The sequence below is a fragment of the Mesocricetus auratus genome, unplaced genomic scaffold (genome assembly GCF_017639785.1).
Source record: "Mesocricetus auratus isolate SY011 unplaced genomic scaffold, BCM_Maur_2.0 Super-Scaffold_100007, whole genome shotgun sequence".
In the NCBI taxonomy this organism is placed as follows: Eukaryota; Metazoa; Chordata; class Mammalia; order Rodentia; family Cricetidae; genus Mesocricetus; species Mesocricetus auratus.
The window spans coordinates 86,585,099-86,597,117 of NW_024429191.1; the positions used below are offsets into that span (position 1 = coordinate 86,585,099).

General features: G+C 48.0%; 1 long non-coding RNA gene across 1 annotated transcript; it reads right to left on the minus strand.

Annotated features, from left to right (window-relative positions):
* Nucleotides 1-1,777: 1,777 nt before the first annotated feature.
* LOC121141541 lies at nt 1,778-11,743 on the minus strand. Its single transcript, XR_005878474.1, has 3 exons — nt 11,604-11,743; nt 2,687-2,881; nt 1,778-2,084 (listed from the first exon to the last, which is right to left on the minus strand). It is a non-coding gene; the product is annotated as an uncharacterized LOC121141541 (long non-coding RNA).
* Nucleotides 11,744-12,019: the final 276 nt, after the last annotated feature.

Below are 12,019 nucleotides of genomic sequence, written 5' to 3' on the forward strand. Positions count from 1 at the left end.
CCATCTTAACTGTGCTCTAGCCTCCCTCTCCAGCTAATGTCACACGCAACTTGTCTTCTGAGAGCCACATGTCCAGTGTTGCCAACTCAGCAACATCATGATGTCATATGTCATCTGGAATCTCAACCTTGTGATGTCCAAAATGGAGTGAATAATCTCTATATACATCCAACCCTGCCCACCTCCTTCACTGTTGCCTGTCAAGTAGGTAAGACAAACACCGGCTTGCTTATGCTACAGTCAAGAGGTTGACCAGATACCTCTTTCTCCTTTACTCCTGAAGTAAGCAGTTATCAAATCCCTATCTCTTTGATAGGTGTTTTGTTGTTTTGTTTCATTTTGTTAGTTTGAGACAGGGTCTAGCCTTGCCTGTTCTTACGGCCTCCACCTCTCTGGTACCACTATAATCAGTATGTGTTTCTTTACTGCATCTATTTCCAGGAAGTATTTCCAATGAGTAGTAATTGTTCCTCAAATAAACCTCACTGACTCTGATACTGCCTCTTTTCTTTTGTATTCTATTTTTTTCTTCTTTTCTTTGAGTAGTCTTCCATATGCTTGACAAGGATTGTCAGTGTGAGCTCCGTCCCCAGCTCCTTCTGTTATCAGCTTAACCCAGCCAACCAGCACCTCTTATCTAGGCAGCTATCATAGTACCTAACTGGTCTCTCTTCTCTTTACTCTTGCCCTATCCCCCTTTCCACTATCTAATTCATTCCTCCCACTGCGACGAGAATGATTTCTTTTATAACAGATTATAGGAACTGGCAAGATGGTTTAACTGTTAAAGCTCCTTCCATGAATGCCTGAGATTCTGAGTTTTAATCTCCTGAACCCACATAAAAACCAGGCCTGGCAGCATCCCTGCAACCCCTGTGTGTGTAGGCAGGTCTTTGGAGTTCATCTACCAGTCAGCCTAGCTGAATCAATGAACTCCAAGCTCAGTGACAGATCCTGCTTCAAAATACATAAATAGCCAGGTGTAGTGCCACATGTCTTTAAATCCAGCACTTGGAGAGCTGAGGCAGGAGCATATGAGTTTGAGGTCAGTCTGGTCTATACAGCAAGCTGCAGGACAGCCAATGCTACCTAGAGAAGAAGCCTGTCTATAAATAAACAAGCAAGTAAGTAAGTAAACAAATAAATAGTAAATAGAGAGTGACAGACACCTTATGTTGAATCCTGGCCTCCATAGGCCACACAAAACCACATACATACATGCTCTCTCTCTCTCTCTCTCTCTCTCTCTCTCTCTCTCTCTCTCTCTCTCTCTCTCTCTCTCTCTCTCACACACACACACACACACACACACACACACACACCCCACAAACCTCTATATTTGGACATTCACTCTTCTGCCTACTGCTCTCTGTCTTAACCAGAACTCTTAGGGGAAAGCCCATTTGTAACTAGTCCACCATCAGCCGTCACCAGGGGTACAGCCCACCCTGCAAGTCCACCCACGTCCTTCTCCTCCTTCTCCTCTAAGCCTTAGTCATACCATCCCCATTCCCATTTCTGAAAGAACCCAACGCTCCTGTAGCCTCAAGGCTGTCACCTGTGGCTGAAACTCATTTACATTTAACCTAGCTGATTCCTCATCCTCTCAGTTCCAGAAGAGAGATAGAAAAAAAAAGTGATGCTTCCTTATGGGGAATCCTCTCCAAACCCCCTTTTCACTGCTAGCTGAGGTCTTTTTATTTTGCCTCTTTGGGGGTCTACTTCCCTTAATTGTATGTTTTTTTGCTTGTAGAAGGAAAACGCTTTTGCACCTAAGTTCACAGCAGCTCTTCACGCTAGGCCAGAGGCGAAAGCAGCAACAGCATGCATCATGGCTGACAGAATAAAGGAAATGGTTTGCGCTTTCAAACAGTATCATTCTGCCTTAGGAAGAAGAGAGCTCTGACAGAAAACTCTGCTGCGATGTGCTTAGTGAAGATGGATTGTCTCTGTCCTGTCTGTCTTCTCCATTGTCCATGGCTCCTTGAGAGGTTGGACACTTGATTCCCTTTTGGTATGTCTTCTCAGCACTTGGCTCTGTGCCTGGGATAGGACAATCTCTCAGTATAGAGGAGAAGGAGATCCTGGAAGATGGAGAGAGCTTGGATTAGGGTCAAGTGGCCCCAGGAGCCTGGGTTCCTGCCTGTTTAGGGCTGGCCCCTGAGAAGAAGCACAGCTGTCTCTCCTCGTCGTTGCCTAACTCAACATAGACTACGATTAAGATTCCTTTACTTAATGTGGCCTGAGCTTTCCTCTTCCTGGAGGGTGGCAGCTCTGGCTTCTCCCTCCTCAAAGCCTCCCTGAAGCCTTTTGGGCAGTCATAACACATACTCTTAGAGCCAGTCTTCTGCTTCAAGTGTGTTTAGAGACCCTACGCAATCTGAGGTACAGTTTCCTGAGTAGATCAGGCTTCATTGTTCACTGAGAATCTGGAGTCTCCTTGGGGACTTAGTAATGAACGAGAAGATGGTGAAGAAGTTCAGATACAAATTGAGGCAACCCAGCTTCAAAGTGCAACCACCGAGCTGAGCTATGAGCTAAGACTGAGCTTTCCACTCCTTGGGGTAAGCATCACCTAAGGGCTTATGACGTAAAGACAGAAGACGCATGGGGAACTGAGCATACTCTCACAGCCCCCTCGCTGTGAGCCTCCAGGTGTTGCCCTCCGGGAGGTGGAGTCACTCACCTGTTTAGCAAATTTGGAAAGTGCTTTGGCTTGCTTTCCTCTCAGACTCTGAACTTCCTGAAGCTGCATCTGCTGGTCATTACCACCCCTGAAGCTCTCTGTCCTGGGCTCATCATCGTGGATCCATCAGTCCAACTTGAAAAAAAAGTGCCCTCTAGGCTGACAGGTCATAGGTTCTAGAAGCTTTTGAGAGCCCTGGGTATTCAAAACAGAGGGGTACATTTAGTTCTAGGCTCCTCTGACCTGAGACACCGCAGGCTCAATTTCTAGTAGGGCCCACCCAAAATAGGGCCCACTCTTCTATCCCCATGAGACCTCCATGTCAAGACATGTCTCCCCTTGGACTGAAAGTATAGCTCAATGGTAAGTACACACACACACACACACACACACACACACACACACACACACACACACACACACACAGGACTACAGCCCATGTTCCAAGTAAAGAGGGCCCTGGTAATGCTCCTAGGATAAGTTTCAACATCTGAGCCATAAAACCCAGCTTGTCTCAGTTGCTGTGTCTTGAGCCCAAGGACTCCTTATCACTAGGTCTCTTTGCATGCATGCAGACACTGTGGGAGGGCATCCCCACTTAACTGGATGTGCTGAGCCCCCTCACCCCTTTCAACTCATTGATTTCTCACAGCACCCCAACAAGGGAGCTACTGTTAGGTGTCGCAGAGAATTGGGGTCCTTGGCATTGAAGAGGAAGTAGAAGTAAGGACCTAGTCCCAGGCTGTCTGGCTCTAGAGTCACACTAAGCGCAAATGGGGAACAACTGATGGCCACATCATGTGCTCTCCTAAGGGCTCCAGTATCCTGGTGTTCCACATGATCCAAGTTGAGAGGGCCTTGAGGTAATGCCAGGGTGGAACCTAACATGAACTCATGCCACACCATGAATCTGGTTTGTTTCAACCTCTGCTACTTGTGCCCAAGGCCTCCCTGCTGTCAGGTCTCCCATGGACTCCTGGGGTAGGACTCAGCCTTCCAGAACTTCCAGCTGTCTCTGTTGCTCTCTCATAAGCACAGAACAGAAGTAGATCAAGTGTGTCCAACCTTGACCTTCCAAAGTGAGGAAACTTCCCAAAGCTCCTGTCCCACTGCCTTCAGCTCTGGTTTTCTGAGAATAGGAAGGTACAGAAAAATGACATCCAGGAGAAAACAAAGGCATGACCATCTGGTAGGGCTTTGTTGAATGTCCCTAGGTTCCACTTTCTTTATTTAGACAGAGGGTTTGGAATTCCATGTCATTCAGTCTTGGAGTCCTCCCACGCTGTGGTTCTGATGACTCAGCCCCAAGTCCCTACAACTACAAGCACTCTAGTACAACTCCAAGGCTTACCAAGATCTGACAGGAGTCCTCAGGCTGTGCTCCCCTTTCGGGAATCCCGGCTGTTCTCCCTGTAGCTCCTCCTCATGCTGTCTGTCTTCTCAAGTTCACAACCCAACCTCCATCCCCACCCCATCCCCAGCCAACAAGCAGCAAAGCATGGTGTCCATTGAGCTGGGCAGGCAGCCCTGACCTGAAACACACACACACACACACACAGACACACAGACACACACACACACACACACACAGACACACAGACACACACACACACACAGACACACACACAGACACACACACACACACACACACACACACAGAGAGAGAGAGAGAGAGAGAGAGAGAGAGACAGACGCAGAGAGAGAGACAGAGAGAGACAGAGAGAAACAGAGACAGAGATAAAGAGAGAGGGGGGAAGACAGAAAGAGAGAGGGAAAGACAGAGACAGAGAGACAGAGAGAGAGAGACAGAGAGAGACAGAGAGAGAGAGAGAGAGAGAGAGAGGGAGAGAGAGAGACAGACGCAGAGAGAGAGACAGAGAGAGACAGAGAGAAACAGAGACAGAGATAAAGAGAGAGGGGGAAGACAGAAAGAGAGAGGGAAAGACAGAGACAGAGAGACAGAGAGAGAGAGACAGAGAGAGACAGAGAGAGAGAGAGAGAGAAAGAGAGAGAGGAGACTGGTTGTGTACTTTCAAGTTCAGGGCATCACCCTCTCCAGTTGTGAGTGTGCTCTTGAGACTTCTGATTAATTTCTCTCTCTCTCTCTCTCTCTCTCTCTCTCTCTCTCTCTCTCTCTCTCTCCTGCCCTCCCCTCCCTTTCTCCCTCTCTCTCTTTCTTTCCTCCGTGCCTTTTCTACCTCTCTCACCTTCTTTCTTTCTTTCCCTCTCTCCCTCTTTACCCCGTTCCTATCTTTTTTAAAGTGAATCTTCCTCCTTTTAACTGCTATTCTACCCTTCCCTTCTGTGATTTCCCCTCCCATCTTCTCACTAACTTCCTGCTATGTGAGTATGACCAACTGCTTAACGCTAACTCCAGGCCACCATATGTTCTCTCTCTCTCTCTCTCTCTCTCTGCTCTCTCCTCTCTCTCCTCTCTCTCTCTCTCTCTCTCTCTCTCTGCTCTCTCCTCTCTCTCCTCTCCTCTCTCTCTCTCTCTCTGTCTCATGTACCCCAGGCTGGTCTTAAACTCACTGTGTAACTAAGAAGGATCTTGAACTTCTCATCCTCCTGCCTCTACCTCCTGAATGTTGGTGTCATAGGCATATGGCACCAGGTCTGCTTTATGTCATGCTGAGATTGAACCCAGGGCCTCATACATGCCAGGCAAGCACTTTACCGACTGGGTCCCACCTCCCCAGCCCCATCTCCTGATCACTTCCTATCTTTCTCTCTCCCTTCTTAAGGCCCCCTCCTTGCTTTCTGGGTCATGGCATTATTCTGATACTAATTCTTTATCTCATGACTACTTCTTGGTTTTCTTGTATCTGTCTTGTAAAGAGTCTATATTTGCTCTTCTTCTCTCTTTATTCTCTCTTCATTGGACAGCTCACAAATGCCCATTTCCAGGCCCCAGAGATCCGATGACGTATTTTTGGCCTCCATAGATACCCACATACACTCACACAGACATGCACACATAAGTAAAACTTTGCAGATGCATTTCTGCTGTTTTACATCACTCAGGTTTGGGTACTCCGCTGTGGCAGCCCTGGGAATCACAGGCAGTTGAGGATGCTGACCCAGAGAATGACTTAAATACCTCCTTACTGGGACAAGAGCGCCTTGGAATATTAAGTGAATTGCTGGTCCCCAGGGACTCTCTTGAGAATGCTGAGTAGATGCTGACCCTCCTTGGTTCAAACTTGTTCTTCTATCTAGATCGCATCACCCCAGGCATGGAGACATGTGGTGATTTGTAAACCTGAGATGCCCTGAGGTCGTACGATAAAGCAAGCTCAAACCTCCAGCTCCTAGCTCAGGCTCTCAAAACCCACTGGCCTCCACTGCTGGACAACCAATTAGACAATCCAGCTAAAGTACCGATGTCCACAGAGAGTCTGGGGTTCTGGGGAAGTCTATGAGCCTGGCATGGTTTCTGTACACATTCTAGCTCCTGAGACTCCTATGACATCTGTGGCCTCAGGCCGTGGTCAGGACACCCTGGTAGGTTCTCTGTTTCCCAACTGTGACTCACTGCTCCATGAGAGGCAAGCTGGAGTGCAACAGCCTCTGTTTCTTCTTTCTTCTGTCTTTCCAGGAAGCACTTGGAACAGGATATAACAGCAGCGCTTTCCAGCCAGCCTGACATCCTGCTTCCAGATGCAAGACTCTGAGTGGGTACAAGCACAGCCCTGAAGCAGCTGTGAGCAGGGAGCTCCGAGGTTCCAATTTAAAAATCTGAGTCTAGCGGCTTTCAGCTCGGCCCTCACTTTGTCTTCGTTTCTACCTTCTTGGCCCTCAAGTGATCAGAATAATGTATTATAGTCTGTTGTGGTTTATATTCGAAATGTCCCCCATGGGCTCTGGTGTGGTACCCACTTGGTGGTGCTGTTTGGGGAGGCTATATTACAGTCTATTCTTAGACCTTCATTCAGCTCTCTGAGGTTAGTGCTGTCTGACATTACTACCTGGAAATGTCCAGAAAAAAAATTCACTAGTGTCTTTATTGACTACAGTATATGATTATAATTGTTCTATTTATTATTAGCTATTGTTAATCTCTTGCTATGCTACGAATCAAACCTTACTGTTGCAGTGTCCACGCTGGGAAATCTGGGAACTAAACATTGTACATGTGAAATTCAGAACTGGCTACAGTTTTAGGCATCCTTGGAGCATCCTGGCACATGTCTCCCTGGATAAGGGAGTGTCACTGTACATAAAATGGGAACGATGTCAGTCTCAGCATCTGTGTCATGGGACATAACTCCTGACTGCATGCTGGGAACTGAACTCCGGTCCTCTGCAAATGTAGTATGTAATCTTAACCACTGAGGCATCTCTCCAGCCTTGGCTGATGGGGTTTTGTTGCTTTGTTTGGTTATGTTGTGAGATAGGGTCTCATGCTCCTATCTCTCAGGCTGGTTCCGTGTAGCCAGGATGACCTTACACTTCTGAGACTCTTGCTGCCACATCCTAAGTTCCAAGACCACATGCATGCACCTTTACACTCAGGTTTATGTGGTGCAGGAGATGGAACCCAGGGCTTCCTGCAAGGGAGGCAAGCGAGGTACCAACTGAACTACATCTCTAGTCCTCAAACTAGTTATCTATTCTAAATTTCTCAGAAACTTGGTGGTTTTAGCATAACAATAAACAAACATTATTTTACATAGTTCTAGTAGCTCTAGAATTTGGAAGCAATTCAGCTTCACGGTTCCACCCAGGGTCTCTTATAGGGTTACAGACATCATTAGCAGCTTGGGATTGTCTACCCTCCTAATGCTGCAACCCTTTAATTCAATTCCTCATATTGTGGTGACCCCCAACCATAAAATTATTTTGTTGCTACTTCTTAACTGGGGTTATGCATCACAATGTAAATATGTGATATGTGACCCCTGTTGGGGAAGTCTTATGTCAATAAAGCACTGTTGAGCCAATAGGGAACCAAGATAGGAGGGACTAGGAGTCCAGAAGGACTCTGGGTAGGAGAAAGACAGAGAGTCGAGATGTAACGCCATAGGGTAGGAAGCTCGGAAACTTCTCGTGTAAGAGACATACTTAGATTAACAATTATGGGGTAATTACTTAAGTCAGAGCTAGCCAGTAAGAAACAAGCAAGGCCAATAGCTTCATAATTAATATAGCCTCCTGTGTGTTTATTTGGGACTGATGCGGCTCTAGAACCAGGCTGGCAGGAAGGCTTCACTCAAGGAAAAAGCCTCCCTTTACAGACCCCAAATGGGTCGAAACCCACAGGCTGAGAACCATTGGACTAGGGTCTGTCTGCTTCAGTGTGGTCTCTGTGTTGGTGTTGGCTATAGACAAGAGACCCGGATTCTCCTTCAGAGGGGCACTTGAGTATCCTCACCATACGGCAGCCAGCTTCTCCCTGCCAGGTGATCCAAGAGAATACAAGAGAAGCCACAGTGTCCTTTAAGGTCTACCCTCAGAAGTCACACTTGCCAGCACGTCATGTTTACCTGGGATGGTCCTGTCTGTTTGGGGAGGGGGGCTACAGGAGGACGGGATTTATTCGTCACTTTTCTTGTTGCTGACCAAATATCTGACAAGAAATAATTTAAGGCCTTGGGGGTGGATCACAGTAGGGTGCAGGGTTCAGTTCCTAGGAGTTCATGGCCTTCCTCTGGTATGTAGCAGGTTTGAGGACAGCCTGGGACACAGCCGATTTTGTCTCAAGAAGCAGAAGGAAGAGAAGGAGGAGGAGGACTTTTGAGAGGGGGTTTTCCTGGCTTGTAGTCTGAGGGTGTTCAGCCCATCATGGAGGAGAAGACGAAGTGGCAGGAATTTGAGGCAGCTGGTTACACGGAGTCTGTAGTCAGGAATCAGAGAACAGACAGGAAGTGGGGCTGCCAGGCTACACAAACTAAAGGTCAGGACCCCCAGTGACCTACGTCCTCCAATGAGGCTCCACCTCCTGAAGGCTCCACAATCTTCCCAAGCAGTGCCACCAGCTGGGGGCCGAGTGTTCAAACACATGAACCTGTGGAGGATATTTCACACCCAAATCGCATCACAAAAGGGGAGGCCATATAGGAGTCTAGCCTGCATCAGATGGGACGGGGGGGGGAGGGACGGGGGGGGGCAGAGAAAGAGTGCTGGGGAGCCCTGGGATCATTCCTCGCTCAACCTTCGTGATACCCTTTGCCTTCCCTTTCCCCCCACATTCTTTCCTTCAGTGAGGACCCAGACTGTCACAATCAGAAGGGCATGAGGGACAGCAGGGAAGAATGAGGTGTTTACACAGGTGAGCAGGACCTTTGTGAGGCTGGGGGGTGACTGAGTGAGTTAAAACCTTGCCGGGAAAGTGTGAAGACCTGAGTTTGCATTGCCAGAACCCACATGAGGCTGAGCAAGGTAGTGTGTCTACAGTCCCTGTACTCCTAAGGCAAGATGTGGGGCAGAGACAGGAGAATCCATGGAGGCTGAAAGGCCAGTCAGCCTGGTGTGCACTGCAATGAAAAAAAAAAAAAGACCCTGTCTCCGACAAGGAAGAGGGTAAGGACAGACACCCGGAATTGTCCTCTGACCTCCGCATGCTCACCACAGCATTCATGCCTGCACTCTTAGCCATTAATACACACGCACGCACACACACACACACACACACACACACACGCACGCACACAGGAATGCACGCATGTGCACACACACACAGGATTTTTATTTTAAAACAACTACGTGAGGGATTGAGAGGGAATCGGCAGACACTGAGAAGGGAAAATGTTTATAAATATGAGTGAAAGAGGCAGAGGGACTGTTCAAGGAGAGCCAAGCAAACACATTTAAGCCAGCTGGAGTAAGACAGTAAACGTTAGGGCATAGGGTTTGGCTAAAACATGTTCAAAGTTCCTGCAGGCTTGTTTGATGTGGGGATTTGGGGCTGAGTAATGGATTTGAGGAGTGTGAAAAAAAAAATCCTCCTCCCAGGGACAGTTCAGGAGCTTGTCCTGGTAGGGTCAAGGCAATACCAGGAAACGGACTTTAATAGCTTCCTTATATCAGGGTAGGAAACTGAAGTTGATAAGGAGTTGGAATAGAGTCTCCCAGTTGGAGGAGCTTCCCCAAAAGGAAACTTTGGAGAGGGAGATAGTCTGTGTTTACACAGCATGCCTTCGATGTCTGCAGTTTACACAAGCTGTATCCTAGGGCCAGGCCGAAGATAGAACCGCCTGACCTAGAAAAGCCTAAGTCTGGGCACAGTGCCCAACCAGCACTGAGAGGGAACTTCTACCCAGCCCCACCCAGCCCAGGGGCTCAGAGTGGGGGTGGGGGATTCCCTGTGCACTCTAGACCCTACACTGGATGCATTCAGGAGCTAAGCAAAGCGGTGACAATGGCTTGGAAAAGTACCTGTTCTACTCTTCTTATTCAGGCTAGGGATGTAGCTCAGTGGCAGGGTCATGCTGGCACAGCACACTGGGAGTCCTAGGTTTGAAGCCCAGCACCACTAAGAAAGCATTGGGGATGGGGGGAGGGGGCTCATCTAGGTCATTCCTGTTAGCAGCAGGGACTGTTACAACAAGCCCTGATGTCTGGCACCTGGCCACCACCCAACAATAAAATTTAATGATTAACTTGGTTCCCCTAAATGCTCCCAGTGGGATGTTCAGAGCATCCCCAAAAGGACTATTCATGGTCTGCAGATCGGTTGGTTTGTTCAAAGAGATGATGAGAGTAGTTTCTTGATTTAAATCTGCACCATCCCTTGAGGCTGACCTTGGACAGTTGCACGGTAGGGCTGGGAGCTTCTGTTTCCCCGTGTAGGATGTGAGAAGACTTAACAGATGGGAATCCCTTGGACAGTGCCTAGCACACAACAAGAGATCAGAAAAACAGGACCCACTGGCGCTGGCATGGTGGCATATGGAACCCCACAACATGTAAACCCCACGTTCGGGAAGCCGAGTAGAAGAATCATTCAAGACCTGACTGGGCTACATAGTGAGTTCCAGACCACCCACAGTCGCCGGGTGGTGGTGGCGCACACCTTTAATCCCAGCACTAGGGAGGCAGAGGCAGGGGGATCTCTGGGAGTTCGAGGCCAGCCTGGTCTACAAGAGCAAGTTCCAGGACAGCCTCCAAAGCAAAACAGAGAAACCCTGTCTTGAAAATCAATCAAACAAACAAACAAAAAATAACCATAGTAAGAAACCGAGTCAGGCTTCCTGACCTCAGATGCAATGTGACCTGCTGCCTCCTACTCCTGCCACCATGCCGTCCCCTCCATGAGGGACTATGTCCTTGAACTGGAAACTGACATAACATTTTAATGTAGTTCTAAATGATCTCATAGTGGAGAAACTCTAAGCTTTGAAAGAGACAAGCTTTTCAAGTTGTTTATTACATGACCCAAAGTGGACCCCCAAGGAGGTGTGGGGAGGGGGGAGAGTCCGGTTACTGCAGAAGGTGAACACAAAAGGAATAAAACATATGTGAAATTAACTACCACAAGGAAGAGTTGGCAGTCGCAATAACAGAAGTAGAGCAAAATAATCTAAAAGGAATCTGAACTTTTTTTCATGAAATAAAAGATTTTAAAAATTTGCTAATGAATCTGAAAGGGGAGGGGCTGTAGAGATGCTTAATGGGTAAAAGCATTTGCTATACAAGCCTGAGGACCTGAGATTGAATCCCCAGCACGCAGGGAAAAAAACCAATGTGACTGTAAGTGCCTATAACCCCAGCTGTGGGGGCTGGAGACAGGAGAATCATGGGGACTTATTTTGCATAACAGAGAAAGAGATTAAAAACCTTTTGAAATAAAGAAAAGCAACCCCCCAAAAAAACAAACAAAAAAATAGGGCTGCTATCATGGACTAAAGCAATCAGTCCTCTATCATTCCACGCCTTCACCCCCTGCTGCTCCAGAGCCCAGGAAACTCACACCTACCTCCTTAGATGGTTCCGATTCTCTAACTCACTGCCCAGGCAGTTGTCTCTGCTGCCCCTTTGACACAGAGCACTAAGCACAGTGATGGCAGGTTGGCCTGTCTACCATGCATACTATAAACTCCTCATTCACTCCTCCCCACCGGTACACCTCACACAGGGCAGATACACCTCATACAGGGCAGGCACGCCTCACATCTCTGGACAGTGCCACAGTGTCGTTCGGACTTAAGTGTGGTAGCAGGAAGCATAGTCCGTGGGTTGGTCCCCAAATGTGCCAGCAGCCCCAGCTACTTGCCTCTGATATGGACCACACACATGAAGATGGGCTCACAGGAACTCGGGGCAGAAGGGGTAACAGGGAGGTTGAGGGGAATCCAGGGAAGGGAGCAGAGCCTTCCTTTTCATTGTAACAAA